We start from the raw sequence: 14,496 nt of genomic DNA on the forward strand, positions 1-14,496 counted from the left end.
CCTGCAGAGACAAACATTTTGTGTCTAAGAGAGACACTGCGTATGAACTCCCATACTCACCCTCTAATGAGAACAGCCTTTTTTGCTGTTTTAATTGCAGAATATGTATGCAGACTATTTTTCTGAAGTTCATGAATATGATATGAGCACATTTATTGATGTAGGAACACTTTTAGCTGGTGCAAAGTAAGCTGAATTTGTAAAGCAATCAAGCATTTTTTGGAGGAAAATTGAACAGGTTGTACAAAACTATCAGTGCAAATGAAACGCAAAATGGTCTAGCAGATTATGCAAATTTAAAAGTGAAAATTAAAAACTCTATGCAGTACAGTTTCTTTTTTACAGACTTCAATTCTGTTCTGCTTGTTGCCATAACAATTCAAAAGTTTGGGGTCTGTATGCTTTTGTAATGTTTTTGAAAGTATCTTATGCTTACCGAGGCAGCATTTATTGAATCAATAATATGGAGAAAAAAAAAATATATCTGTTTTCTATTTAAATATATTTTAAAATGTAATTTATTCCTGTGAAGGCAAAGCTGAATTTCCAGCATCATTACTCCAGGCTTCAGTGTCACATGATCCTTTAGAAATCACGTTGATTTGCTACTCAAGAAACATTTCTTATTATCATCAATTGTGCTGCTTTAATATTTTTGTGGAAACAGTGATACATACTGTATATTTTCACTGTTTCACCTGAAAATACATCACATTGCGGAATTAAAATGGGTTTAAACTAAAGCAGCAATTCACATGGTCTTTGAGAATAGTGACCATCAAGGTCACATCCCTGACCGTGAGTTCATTTATTATCCTCATCATCAGCAGTTAGAGTGGCTGTGCTGCATTCCAGTGGAGGTTCAGTAAAAGGGTTTGACACCAAATTAATGCACCAAAGAATTGTTCTGAAGTAAGTTTATGAAGTGTTACTCTAGCTTGTATATCATGTGCATCTCAGTGGTAGTGGGTGAAGAACAAAGATTCAGTTTCAGGATGGGAATTACTGGTGAGGGAATGAAGTTAATTCATGGCATGGAAAATGGCTACAGTTTCCATGGCTTTCCTCCCCGTTAGATTCATATTATTTTTTTTAGTAAATGGCTTATCTTAAAATGTCAAAATCTGCCATAATTTTAAGAATTATTTATAATAACAACAATTATTTATAATTAAAAAGTTCAATACAAACTGGGTTACACTTTATTTAAAGGTGCCGTTGTTACAGTGTAATTAGTACTGAGTAGCCTAATATTAATTAACAACATGTACTTAATTTAGGGTTAGGTTGCGATTAGGTTTTGGTTGAGGGTTAGTTGCATGTAACTATGCATAATTTACTGTTGTTACTATGGTAAGTACATGTGACATGTAACAATGACACTGTAAAATAAAGTGTTACTGTGCAAACTGTTAACTTTAAATAGTTTTTCATTTATTATTATTATTATTATTATCTGTGTCATATATGAAAAAATACATGCCATGGAAAGCAACTTGCTAGTTCTCTTAAACTACTGACTTGATATGAACATGTGTTCAACATAGAAACAAAAAAATATACTCATGAAATAATCAAAAGGCTGATTATAGTTGGAGAACAAACACTGACATCATTATTTACTAAACATGACAACAAAATCACAAACAGCAAGTCCTTGGTCAAACATAGAAACATAATTCTTCTTGCCCAAGGATGCTGGAGTGGATGGGACTGATCCACAAATTATTTCTTCAGTGGATAAACTAACAAAAATGCATTCATCCAATTCATATGCTATGCTTTTTTGATATGACACAAAAATCAGAGTATCCTAACAGAAAAGCCTTTTGTTGTATTCCTGAAAGTTGTACTTTGCTAGAGCTTCAGAATAGTGTAAGTAAACAAAACGCTACATCAATCAAGTATATATTTTGTTGTTTTTTCCCCAACATGATTTGCGTGATCTAAGAATGATTTTTACAGCGTGAAAATAGGCTACTGGGCATGTATGATGATCGGCACAGTCGTGTGTGTGTGTGTGGGTCTGTTACAAGTAGCAACAAGGTTGATTGATCCTCAGAGGAATTCTGGTAATTATAAAACGCAGAGATGACTCGCGTTAATTAACAATCCAATTACGCTTCCTTACATTTTATTTTTTCTTCACCCAAATTGTAATCTTCCAATCTCCATCTCTTTCTCATTTAAATCATGTCATCTTGTAACGAGGTGTAATCATTGTGATAATACACGGGCCGGCCAATTAATATGCGTCAGTATTATTACTTCTCAGCTCGAGACCCCCTTAACACACACCTACCCCTCTGATTGCATAAGCTCTCTGAGCTCAGAAAACAGATACGGCTGTTATGTGAGATGACCAACTAAACTGAACTGAAACAGGACTTCCCTTACCTCACATCTCTTCCGCTCTCCCTCCCTCCCATCATTTCTCCTTTATCGTTATCTCGCTTTTCTTATCAAACACAAAGTCTGCAGCAGCGATGAGGAACATCGTCTGCGCGCGCGCGCGCGCCAACTGTCTGTGTTCTTGAGTGTGTGTTTTGTGTGTGTGTGTGTGTGTGTGTGTGTGCAGTGCGCGCACACACGTGCCTTTCTCAGTGAAGTGAGAAATCAAGAGGGACACATCTCTTAAGCCTCCTTGTGGTGGGATTTCAATTTGACGCAAAACGTAGCGCGCATCTTCGCTCTCACACACTCTCCTTGCATGTGTGTGAGTGCGCGCGTGTGTGCGCGTGAGCGTGTCCGCTCGCTGCAGCTCCGGCGTTGGGCAAACCCTCTCACTGCTGCACTTCAGCCAATGTGGAACAACTCGTCTGCAGCCGACCGCCTCGCATGGCTCCTAATGAAGCGGATATGCCCCAGTGCCACGGGAGACTGACGCCTTCACTGTCTTCCTCTCCTCCGCAAATGGTCCTCTTAGGGTGAGTGTGCCCTCCGTCCAGCTCCGTTTTCACATCAAGTGCTAGAGCAGGAAGGTCTGTTTGTGCATTGCAATGTGCTTCGTTGAAATACGGCTGGTTGACGTTTACTTACTGTACTGGTGCTGAGTAAGTGACTGAGTGAGCTTGGTTTCAATTACACTTCATCTGTGGAGGATGATAATTAATTTCACTTCTTTCCTGTCCCTTGGAGACGATGGAGCTTGTGAGGTTTGAGATTTATGTGGTTTGTTGGAGCTATTTTATATAGTTGGTTCTGTCATGCAACTGTCAAGATGTTTAGTTCCAGTCTTTCTACAGCCTAAAATATTGTAAAAGCCATAATAAAACTCACAATAGTTCCTGAATGCTGCAATAGCAGTATTTGTAGGTGTAAAGACAATTTGATGAATGTGGGATTATGTCCTTCGTGGATGAGGGCTTTTTCTCTCCCACGCCTCAGCAGGCTCAGAACAGTGTTTGCGATTGGATGATGTGATTTTTTCCCCCGTTGATGAATAAGGTGCATCTTCAGTTAAACTTATTTATTTTAATGGTGCAGTCGTGTTTGTCACTATTATGGGTTGTTAAATAAGCATTTATTGGAAGCTAGTTTGTAGGCGTGACAAGTAATCGTTTAGAGAACTTTTTATGTAAGGTATAAACCTGTCAGCAAAACATGAGAGGATGTGCCTTTGAATCATGGCATTCTTACCATATGATATTGTGCTACATTGTGTCTGTGTGTGTGTGTGTGTGTGTGTGTGTGTGTGTGTGTGTGTGTGTGTGTGTGTGTGTGTGTGTGTGTGTGTGTGAGAGTGTGTGAGAGAGAGATTTCCACTTGGACCACCCTGCATGATGGAATGACACTTGCTATCTTCACTGTGATTCAGAATCTCATTTTCTTCAGATATGACTTTTTTCGTCATTTATACACATGCCAGAATGGAAAATTCTCCAGCGTATTACTTTTTACCCTTTTGAGTAAAATGTTTCCATCATTCTTTCATTATCTTTTCCTTGCAGGAAGATTAGATTTAGTTTTTTTTTTGTACAGATTTACCTTTTGAGACTTCATCCTTGGGTCTGAAACTAGACTGAGTGAGGTATATTACATCCTTCCATCTCATTTTCGTTCGCCAAGAGTCTTCCCCAGCTCTGCAAAGTCTTAGGCCTCTATTTGAACAGAGGATGAATGCTTTTTGTCACGCTCCAAAGCATCTTTACTCTCTTTCCTTATTTTTCGCTCCTTTTTCAGTTTTTGTTCACTTCTGTAAGTCATGACTGATGGTGGCCCTTTGAAATAAGCTTTAGTGTTTAAATTCAAGAAATGTGTGAACAAAAGATAGTTTAAATGATAAATGACAGTATTTCACTTGTTTTGTTCAGCACACCAAACCTCAGTAATGATTTTCATGGCAACATGTAATGTATTAAACACCTACCTTTCTTTTACGTCCTTCTTTCAGCCCTTTCAGTCCTGACGTCCATTTTACAGTACAGAACATGCGTGTCAAAATACATTGGGGTTTAGTTTTTGTAATTATTATATGTAAAAATTTATGAAAAAACTAGGGCTTTGCGATATTAAAGAAAAATGCGATATGCAATACCTTGTTAAATAATGCAATATTCGATATGCGATACGATATTGCTTTGTGTATAAAATCTATTTATATTATATTAAAACAATTTAAAAACTGAGAATGATACCATTTATGTGTTTCACATTCTTTCCGGGAAAAGAAAGCATCGCTACAACTTCTGAAAGTAACCAGCAGTGTTTTAGCACAAATTAATGTCACAAATCTGACAATATAATTTTAACATCAATGCAAACAAACAAAAAATGTAATGCCAATATTTAAATACCAAAAACTCTAAAACGTAACATCAAGAACATCCAGGTAAACAAAGACACCTGAACTAGGGGTGGACGATATTTTTGTTATTTTAATTTATCTTTGTTATTAAAAATAAGAACTAAAATCAGTAGTCTTCACATGAATTAAATATACACTGATACACAATAAAGCTACAAAGCAGCCATTTTGACATAACTGTGTGTATTTGACAGTTTGAGTGTGTAACAAGGCACGAAACAGAACTGAAGGGATCACACCCTTTCAGAGAGGCGGCTTGTGCACACGTTTCGGTGTGTGTGTCAGACAGCAGAGGAGTTGTTTTTTGCAAGTTATTGTGTTTAATAACTCTTTTCAACGTCAAGCAAGTCACATGAGTAACAGACGTGTGCCCATTTTATTCTCTGCTATATGCGTCAACCTAAAATGTACACTTTTCACAATGTTGAAGTAGCATATTAAAATCATTCAGATATTGCGTGCCGTTGCTATATGCATATCGCGATATGTACATTTGCGAATTTTCGATAAACTTTTCGATAAAAAATAAGAACATGTGAGATGTTGATCATGACTACAGACGTTCTTGCTTCACTCAAGATGTTCTTTAGATCATTCTTAAATCATGCTGAAGAACACGATCTTCAGGTTTTACACAGACTTGTGGAGTTCATGCAGCTTGAGTGCTGCTGTCAGTAAAGCAAAATGTAAAATAATTCTTAAATTATGTTTATAGCCATTATGATAATACTAAATAGAGTAATTTGTGAATTCAGTGTATATCATTTTGAATAAAAAAATTGTGAATGATTGTGATTTATGCAGCAAGGGGGTTATTTTTTTCTTCCTGTCATACACCAACCACTTACAGTGGTTTAATGACACCCCAGTGTATCACAAATCCAATAGGGGATTCCTCCATTTTCAGTGACTTTAATACTTTAGCTTGTTAGTGGGATTAGCACCACATTTCTCAATCACAGCCCCTTGCACAGAGCTGTGGTAATAGCAGTCATTTGATCCCACTGTACTCCTTACATGGCTTGCTGATAAGTCTGTAAATCCAGTGTTACAAACTAGTGCACCTTCTCTGTACCCGCCAGTGGCCAAAGGCAATACGTTGTTTAGTGAAGTCTGACTCAGCACAAAAATCAAAATCAAAAATGTCATAATTTACTTGATATTATTCAGTTTATTGTAGTACAAATTATTTTAAATAATAATAAAAAAACACATTTCCATAAATGTTTACGGTAGCTGTTTTTTTCTCCCATTTACGAAAAAAAAAGAAGCAAAATTCCTTAACAAATAACATCATTTCAATTATGAAAACTCTCAGAGTGAATTATTTAACCAGCATTTATTGGCATGGTGCATGGAATGTATGTACGCTTGATTTTGGCGGACAAGATCTGCTTTGCTGCTGCTACTGAGCAAGCATATTAAAAAAATTCAGCTTAGTTAAAATAACATGCGTAAAGGACATGCTGGTACAACAAGAATGTTTTAACCCCCCCCCCTGCAGGTGCATTTTGAAATATTTTAACTAATCATCTTGTAATGTAGTGTTGTCATGATACTAGAATTTCTATCTTTGATACGATACCAGGAAAAGTATCGATATTCAATATAATTTTAGATACCACAGGGAAAAAACACTGCATATATTGTCAAATAGATTATTTTTTATATTATTTATTTTTTGTCCATCTATTGAAAGTCTAGGCAATCAAAAATTTCTTCTGAAGAGATCACTTTATATGATAAAGCTTTTTTTTCCCCCATATATAAACATTAATTAATTACCATTACAATTATTTCACAAATATTTGCTAACTCAATGTATTTTTTACAATGGGGTAATTTTGTCGCATACATTTGTTGCATAGCTTACACACAGCACAAAGAAGCTTGATTTCAAATGGTACATTGAATTTAAAGGGGTGGTAAACCACGATTTCACTATTCTAACTTTAGCTAGCGTGTAATGTTGCTGCTTGAGCATAAACAACATCTGCAAAGTTACAACGTTCAAAGTTTAAAGCAAAGGGAGATATTTGCTTTTAAAGAAATCAGTTTCTAAGAACTACAGCAAACGGCCAGTAGGCGACTACAGACATTCCTCCAGGGTTGGTGACATCAACAGGCTCAATATTTACATAAACCCCTCCTCCGAGAATATTAAATAAGGGGGGGGTGAGGCCATTTTGTATCGCGGCGCTGTTGTGGTATAGTAGGCTGGAGTGTTGTTGCCGCGATGCCGAGGAAACGCTGTTATTTTCATCCGAATTGCAGGTCTGGGGTACTTGCTCTGTTCAGCCTTCATAGGGACGGGGCGTGCGTTGCAGAGCGTTTAACATACAGCATGTTATATGCACGTGTGTTTGAGTCAGCGGGGAATCAGGCGCGCGCAGGGCTCCCTGCAGCAGGAAAACATCCACCGTCTTCGCGATTTCAATGCCAGATTTGCACAACGTCAGCTGCGTGAAAAAAACACTGCCGGTGCGTGGATGCATGACGCGCGCGCTGCACATTTCACGGAGGACAACACAAACTTCCACAAACTTCGCGAGTTCAATACAGGATATGCACAACGGCTTGTCCTGAAAGCTGGATTTACAAACAGAAGCTGTTCACGGGCCACAACCTGTAAGTCTGATTTATATTTCATCGATGTGTTTTCCTGTAATAGGTTGTAGCAAGGAAGTAAACAGATGACGGCGCTGTTCTGCAAACCAGTCTGTTAAATGCTCATTCATACTTAACGTTATCCGACGAACACCTAACGTTACAAACACTAACGTTAAAATCTCAACAGCGAACCTGGCATTAGTGTAAATGATTCTTTGATTAGAGCTTTTATGTATTGTTTATCTACAGGCATGCTAAACATGGTTCTGTGTGTGATTTGGCTAACTTACTAGTTAAAGCCAGTGCTTAGTGTTTGTTTTGGGTTAGTTCTTGCGACAGATATTTGGCTATAATCGTTCTAAAAATACAAAAGTTAAAGTGCCATTCAGTAGCGATCATTATAGATCCGCAGTCTTTACTCTTGAGGACTGAACAGGTTCTGCTCGATCATCTTCACTAAAATGTTCTGGGTCTGATTCGGGCTCAGATTGGTATGGTTTTATTGACGCCGTTGTTTCTAACACTGACCAAAGCACAGCCTCCGATAAAGGTAAGGGGTGTGACGTTTCCGACATACGTGCACTAGGCGTTTAGCGAATCACAACACACTGGGCCAGCTAACCAATCTGAGCCCATCGCGTATTTTTGAGGGACTGGCTTCATACAACCCGGAAAGCATCAGACCGTTTTACAAGGAGGGACAGAGCAGTGTAGAATAAAGGTCAAATATATGAAAAATAAGGCAATTTTTTTTTAAACGAAGCATGAACACATGTTACAGTGCACCCCACAAACACAGTCAAGCCTTCAAAAGAATGTGTTTTACCACCCCTTTAAAAAGACAGGTAAACCATAATAAAATTAGAACAAATAAACAAATTACTAACAATAGCACAATTAAATACAATAGAATAAAGATACAAATAAAATGGACTGCTTTATTTTTTCAGGTATGTCTAACAGTTAGACTGGGTAAACCCAGCCTGATCTACCCGCGATTTGATTTCGCCCTGCAGCTCAGTCTGGAAACCTGTACATTCATTTCTACTGCTCCTGTTACACTTTTGCGGGAACCAATCACAGACTGGCTTATCCACCTGGCGCCCTATTGGCGGGTTTAACACGATGACAGATAGAGAAGCGATGGGTCGTTGCCCGTTGATAACGCCTCTTGTATTGGTTGATTGGTTGAAGGACTATCCAATTGCGTACAGAGTCATTTCATTTATCCTTGTTTATCACGCCTCTTGTGCAGTCGAAAATACATAGCAGACTCCCCAGACCAATGTTCAATCTTAAATTGAGCTTGGTCTGGTGATAGCCAGACAATCTAACAGTAGTATTCAGGTAAGAAACTGAATAAAAAAAACAAAGTAATCAAATTTAAAATAACATTGGATAATTTTCATTGTAAAAAATTAAATACAGATTAATCAATTTAAGTTACACAAGTTAATCAGTCAAGAGCAGTAAGTGATTGTTTGTCTATTTGTAGTTTGAATAAGAGTGGCACGTTAATTCGGCTACTGTCACTTTAAGACCTGACGCACACATGGATCCAAAATACTGCTCCTGTTACACATTCTTCCTGAACTGTTTATGCCTGTTTACGTTAATACTCACCAAGACGGGCATTTTGACATTATTTTTTAGTGTATTTGACCATTATAAAGCTGGGAAAAGGAGCTCATTTTTGCACTTGTCAGAGGCGGCTTTATTACTGTATGTGTGTGCGCTTCAGATGTGAGTGCGAAATCTGCGGGAACGAGTAGAAAGTAGGAGGCGGTGACTGTGTCAACTCGCTGTCGGTCGGAGAGGTCAGCCTAAAAGCGCAGTTGGTATCGGTGTTTCGATACTGTAGAAAGGAGTGGTATCGTTTCAGATATTTCAGTATCGATACATATCGGAATATCAATATTTTTGACAATACTATTGTAATGAATGTCATTTCAGCTCTACTTTCTGAGTATAAATTATCAAATCCATTGAAAGACCACAATGTACAAGCACTGTAAAAGGTTTTGCCACAAACTCATCTGACTGGCTTCTCTCCTGTATGATTTCACATGAACATTTCAGATCTTACGGTACATGAATTATGAGCTTCCAGAATTTATGACTGAGGCTGTGTGACCTCCTAATTAAACTCCTTTCCACAAAGTGAACATAGAAATAAAAACAGTATAAAGAGAGCAAAACAAAGACCAGAGCTAAGAGGGGAAGGAACTACACAGCCTAGCCTATAAGATATCTTTGATATTTGGAGACGAATCAGGGAGCTTGCGTTTACTTTTGCTTTCGATTCGTGATCACATATTCTCTCTATAGGGAGTGGTGGTGCTGAGTGTGCATTCTACAAGATAACACCGTGTCTACACTGGATGCATATGCGACGCGACAAATCTCGGACAATTAAACTGATGCCTCGTTCTATTTATGACGTACTGACATGTAGGACAAATGCTTTGCAACGGTCACTTTGTCGCATCCAGTGTAGACAACTTCTAGCTGTTGCGGAGCGCCGCATCCTGATTTTAATGGGTCATATTAGCTGCGTCCAAAATCACGTACTATGTGAGTAGGTACCACATTTGAATTAGAACTTACATTACGACCGTTAAAAAAAGTATGTTCTGTATAGTATGAATAAGTGTAGTATTAATGTAATCTGGACGTACTACATCCACCATGTTGTCGTTTTCATGTGACCTACCAGCGCCAGTTGCGTCCATTCATAAATCCTCTCCTGTGGCCTCATGGGATAGTAAAGTGTCTATCATATGCGCACTTCAGAATCTCGCCGGAAGTTGTAGGTCATCCGGGTACTTTTCACCTACTATGAATTTCGAATACTATGAATTGGGACATACTATATAGTAGAGAAGTATTTGATTTCAGATGCAGCGATTGTCTTTTGTCGTGCCGCTCGTGTCCAGTGTAGAAACGGTGTTAGACATTTATCAGACACTCTAACAGGCTCTGCTCTGCCATGGTCCTGTCAATCATCTCAACTTACTCTTGTCACGTGATCAGTGAACTGTGATTCCTGCTGCACTGTGTGTGTTTGTGTGCGTGTGCGATTGCAGCTCGTGTTGGGTGAGCAGAGCAGACGTTTACAATAGTTTACAATTGAAACGACCGTTATCCAACTGAATCTAATTGTTTTTATTTCTATTAAAAAAAGCAAAACAGTGGAGGATTTAATGTAGCGGTGGCATATTTTATGTTAATTTCACCCCCATGCTCCGTCATGGCGATATCACGAGAAATTTTGTCACGTTTTAATCTCGCGAGATCTTGTGGCACGAGATGGTGCATCGTCCATCTTTTGTTAAAGTCTATGGGTTGGCTAATGCCAATCAGCACTCGGTTAGAGTTTCATGAATCATGACTGAACTATGTATTCATAAGCTTTCTGCAGCACAATGAGAAGACAAGCAAATAATCCCTCTGGATTTTTACACAAAACTGTAGTGTTGACAATGTAGTTTGTCAATGTAAAAAGTTATTATAAGAAAAAAATTATCTGTTATCACTAAAAACCTATAATATCGTACATCATAATATTTTTTTCTATCTAATTAGGATATAATTATTATTTAACATTTATTTTGCCGTAATGATCCTGACTTTTTCTGAAGGTTAAACATTCTTCACTGAGAGTGCCAGGCCTAATTTGTACCCCGCTTTTGGAAAGTACCATACATGTTAGACAGCAGTGTGAGGACTTTTGGCCTCCCAGTGAGCAACCTTCCAGTGACTCATAACTTTTCACTGTACCGCAGTGTCAGTGCTTTCGGGTTTCAGACTGTGCAGCCATGTGGTGACAACGGAAAGCAACGGCAGCTCGGGAAAATCATTCGATTGTTTTTCACGTTAAGGTTTGGTGCTACAAGCAGGGCTCAAAGCCCTTCGCAGAATAAAAGACAGAGATTACAGCTCTCCCAATATTAATGACTGTTGCACCACATGCAATTTGGGATTATGATAAAGGGAGGAGGGGGAGAGGATAAAAAGGCAAACATTGGACTGGCTGAGGATATTGTATTATCTGTGCTTTTGGATAAAGCAATACATTTATAAATAGCAAACACACCATGGTTTTCCTAAGGAGACAAATACATTGCTGGAAGTCAATTTACAGGTTCTTTTTGATTGAAGTCAGTAACTCATGCATAATGCTGAATTGTATGATGAATAATGTCAAAGGTAAGATCTGACAAATCAACAGAGACAGGTCAGCCTTCATTTTTACCGTGAGCCCCAATGCTAATCAATGGTCAAGCGTCAAAAAATACGTCACATGGTGACGTCTGTGACATTTCCAACAATATTGTATTACAAAGTGGTCAACCCTTTTTTCAAAGGGACGTAATGAAATATGTCAGTTTAGTGTGTTATCAAAAGAGCAACAGACAAGGACGGCTCAAGACCTCAGCGTGATGCAGAAGGACAGTCAGTCAAGGTGCTGGTTTATCTATGGCAGACAGGGCCTGATTTATGCATAGCCATTCTAGGCACGTGCCTATGATCACGCATCCTAAGAGGGGTTTGATTACAATGAGGAGAAATAAATTCTCTTTTAATTATTATTATTATTATTATTTCACTATAATGGCAAATTTAAATGAACAAAATGTGAAATATCGGGCAGAAACCTTGTATCTTCATATTTCGTCTTTGTTTTTTTTTTGCCCTTTACGTCTGTCTCTGGGTTGCAAATATTTAACCAGTGGGATGAATTAAAATGAGCTTGTGATTAAACCTTGTATCTCCATTGGTTCCTCAAACTGTCGGTCAAACTCATTGCCCTGCTTCTATCATGAACAAACTGTCACAAACAGTTTGGACCGTCTACTTGTTTGCAAGGGTAAATAAATAACTGGTAATTTGAATAAGTACAGTTTTCTTTACTCAAGAAACTCTCTCTATAAAGGTTAATGTTTTATGTTTTTGAAGAGTAGAGAAGACTATGTTTTAAGCAAGGAACACACCAAACCGACGCAGAAGTTGGCTCGCATTGGCTCACGTCAGCAGCGTCTGGGTCCAAAGTTGCCCTGACACACCAAGCAGATGCTCGACATCCGACGGCCAAGTAGCACGTCCGTTCTGCGCCTAAGTAAGAGTAAATAGCATTCTGTACCAGCTGGTGGTAGTAGTCTGTTTTCGTTATTCAAAGCGGGAAACCGGAAGAGCTACACGGATATAAACAAAGCACCTCATAATCTCGCTGATCACTTCTGTTTAGTTTTTTTTTCTCGTGCACTGGTTCGCTAGCTGAACAGCCAATCAGAATGATCAGATGGCCCGACTGACCGACAAGCTGAAAAATAGCCGACGAGGACCAACATCAGCCGAGAAAACTTAGTTGGCTGACGCACAAAAACTGTCTGACGGCCGACTTGGTGTGTTCCAGGCTTTAGTCCAGCATTTGTCATTGAGTCATAGTCAATACTGTCTTAAATGGCCTGTGTGTAGCACTTCATCATTTATAACATGAGATTTTGGACAAATTACAGAAAAACTGAATGTCCATATAGTGTAGTGATTTTACTTTTGCCACCCAGGAATGGCAATTATGTAGTGATTGGTACGTGATTTTTAGATCACACGTCACTTAAGGTGAGGTTATGAGTACATCAGACGACCACTTTCCCCCTCTCTTAGTTTGCGGCACCATATACGAGTTATATAGTACGAGTGTACTATATAAGCAGCAGACACTGCGTCATCCAATTGACAAATTCTTACAGCAGCCCTCCTACTGTCCTATGCACAGTATAAAGTTTGTTTTTTAAACTCTGAGCTCGAGTCGAGCCTCGGGTTCGAACCTCCTTCAAAGACAGCAAGTCATGTTAGTTCACTATTAACCTTTAAGCATGATTGGGCAGGCGAACTTGTGAACTTGGCAGTATGGGAACACTCCCAAAAGGGGGGTGTTCAATCATTTAGAATTAAAATGGAGGGAGGGAGGTGGAGGGAGTCGTGGTTGGTGTGATATTGTTAACTTGTAGAAGCTCTTCTGCATTATCAACACAATGAAGACACAAGTGTAATAAAATAAATTTGATTAACAAAAGATAAACAAAACACAACTACTAAATATATACCATGAATGATAAAGGAATAAAGTGCATGAGACAAATACAATACAAGTAATTAAGTTGAGGCTATGGAAGTGTTACGTCTCCTTATGGAATGATAAACTATTGTTTCTCTGAAGCTAATAAGGTGAAGAACCTTATTATGCATCAAACTAATTAAATGGAAGATTATTTGTTATTAACTAGCATCAGCCATATTACCTCTAATGAAAATTTGAAAATACTCAACAATATACAACAATGCCAAGGTCTCTGGAAAGAGGTTTGGTGATATGTAGTGATATTTACGTTCCACATGGTCGAGTGAGCAGTTAGATGGCGGTGACGTCTTCCACTGGTTGTGCTAGGTTTCAATGCAGTGGGGAAAGGATCCGGAATCCGTTTAAACAGCCTTGAAAACGAAGCTCTGTGGGATGCTGATCTCCTAGAGCACCAAAGGGTCCTAATATCTGGAACATGCAGATGAGGCCATGAAGTAGGTGCAGAAGGGCCTTAACAATCTGTAACATGCAGATGAAATGTGGCATAGAGACTTGTAACATCTTTCTTTTCTTTCTTATTTATTTATATAGCACACATAATACAGCAGGTGTTGCCCAAGGTGCTTCACAAACAATCGGTTAAAACACTTAAGTAAAAATGTACATGCAAACAAACAATACAAGCAAACATTAAGACAGGAGACAGCAATCAGAACATGCTGCATCTGTTATTGTCTCGCTGGACGAAGACTCTGAATGTAGTGTTTGTTAATGTTTCTTTCCTCACAGATTGGAGGCTCAGAATGTGGTCGTATCTGTTGCTCCCTCGCAAGCTGTAGACCTAGCTCATGGAATCTGTCATGGAAAAGTCTCAGAACGATGTATCTGTTATGTCTCCCAATGGGAGACTCAGAACTTGGTTGATCTGTTTCTGTCTCACCTTCAGAGGCTCGAGACTAAGAGTGTCTTTTGAAGGAAATGGGTTTATTCCTTT

The 14,496-nt window shown here is 38.6% G+C and overlaps 1 protein-coding gene across 1 annotated transcript in view; it reads left to right on the forward strand.

Annotated features, from left to right (window-relative positions):
• Positions 1 to 2,718: 2,718 nt before the first annotated feature.
• insyn2ab (inhibitory synaptic factor 2Ab) overlaps positions 2,719 to 14,496 on the forward strand; it is a 70,266-nt gene continuing 58,488 nt past the window's right edge. The window contains exon 1 of the mRNA XM_079833139.1: positions 2,719 to 2,927. The gene's annotated coding sequence lies outside the window, so the exon portion shown is untranslated. The remainder of the gene's footprint in view (positions 2,928 to 14,496) is intronic.

The sequence above is a fragment of the Gobio gobio genome (assembly GCF_949357685.1).
Source record: "Gobio gobio genome assembly, chromosome: 13".
Classification (NCBI taxonomy): Eukaryota; Metazoa; Chordata; class Actinopteri; order Cypriniformes; family Gobionidae; genus Gobio; species Gobio gobio.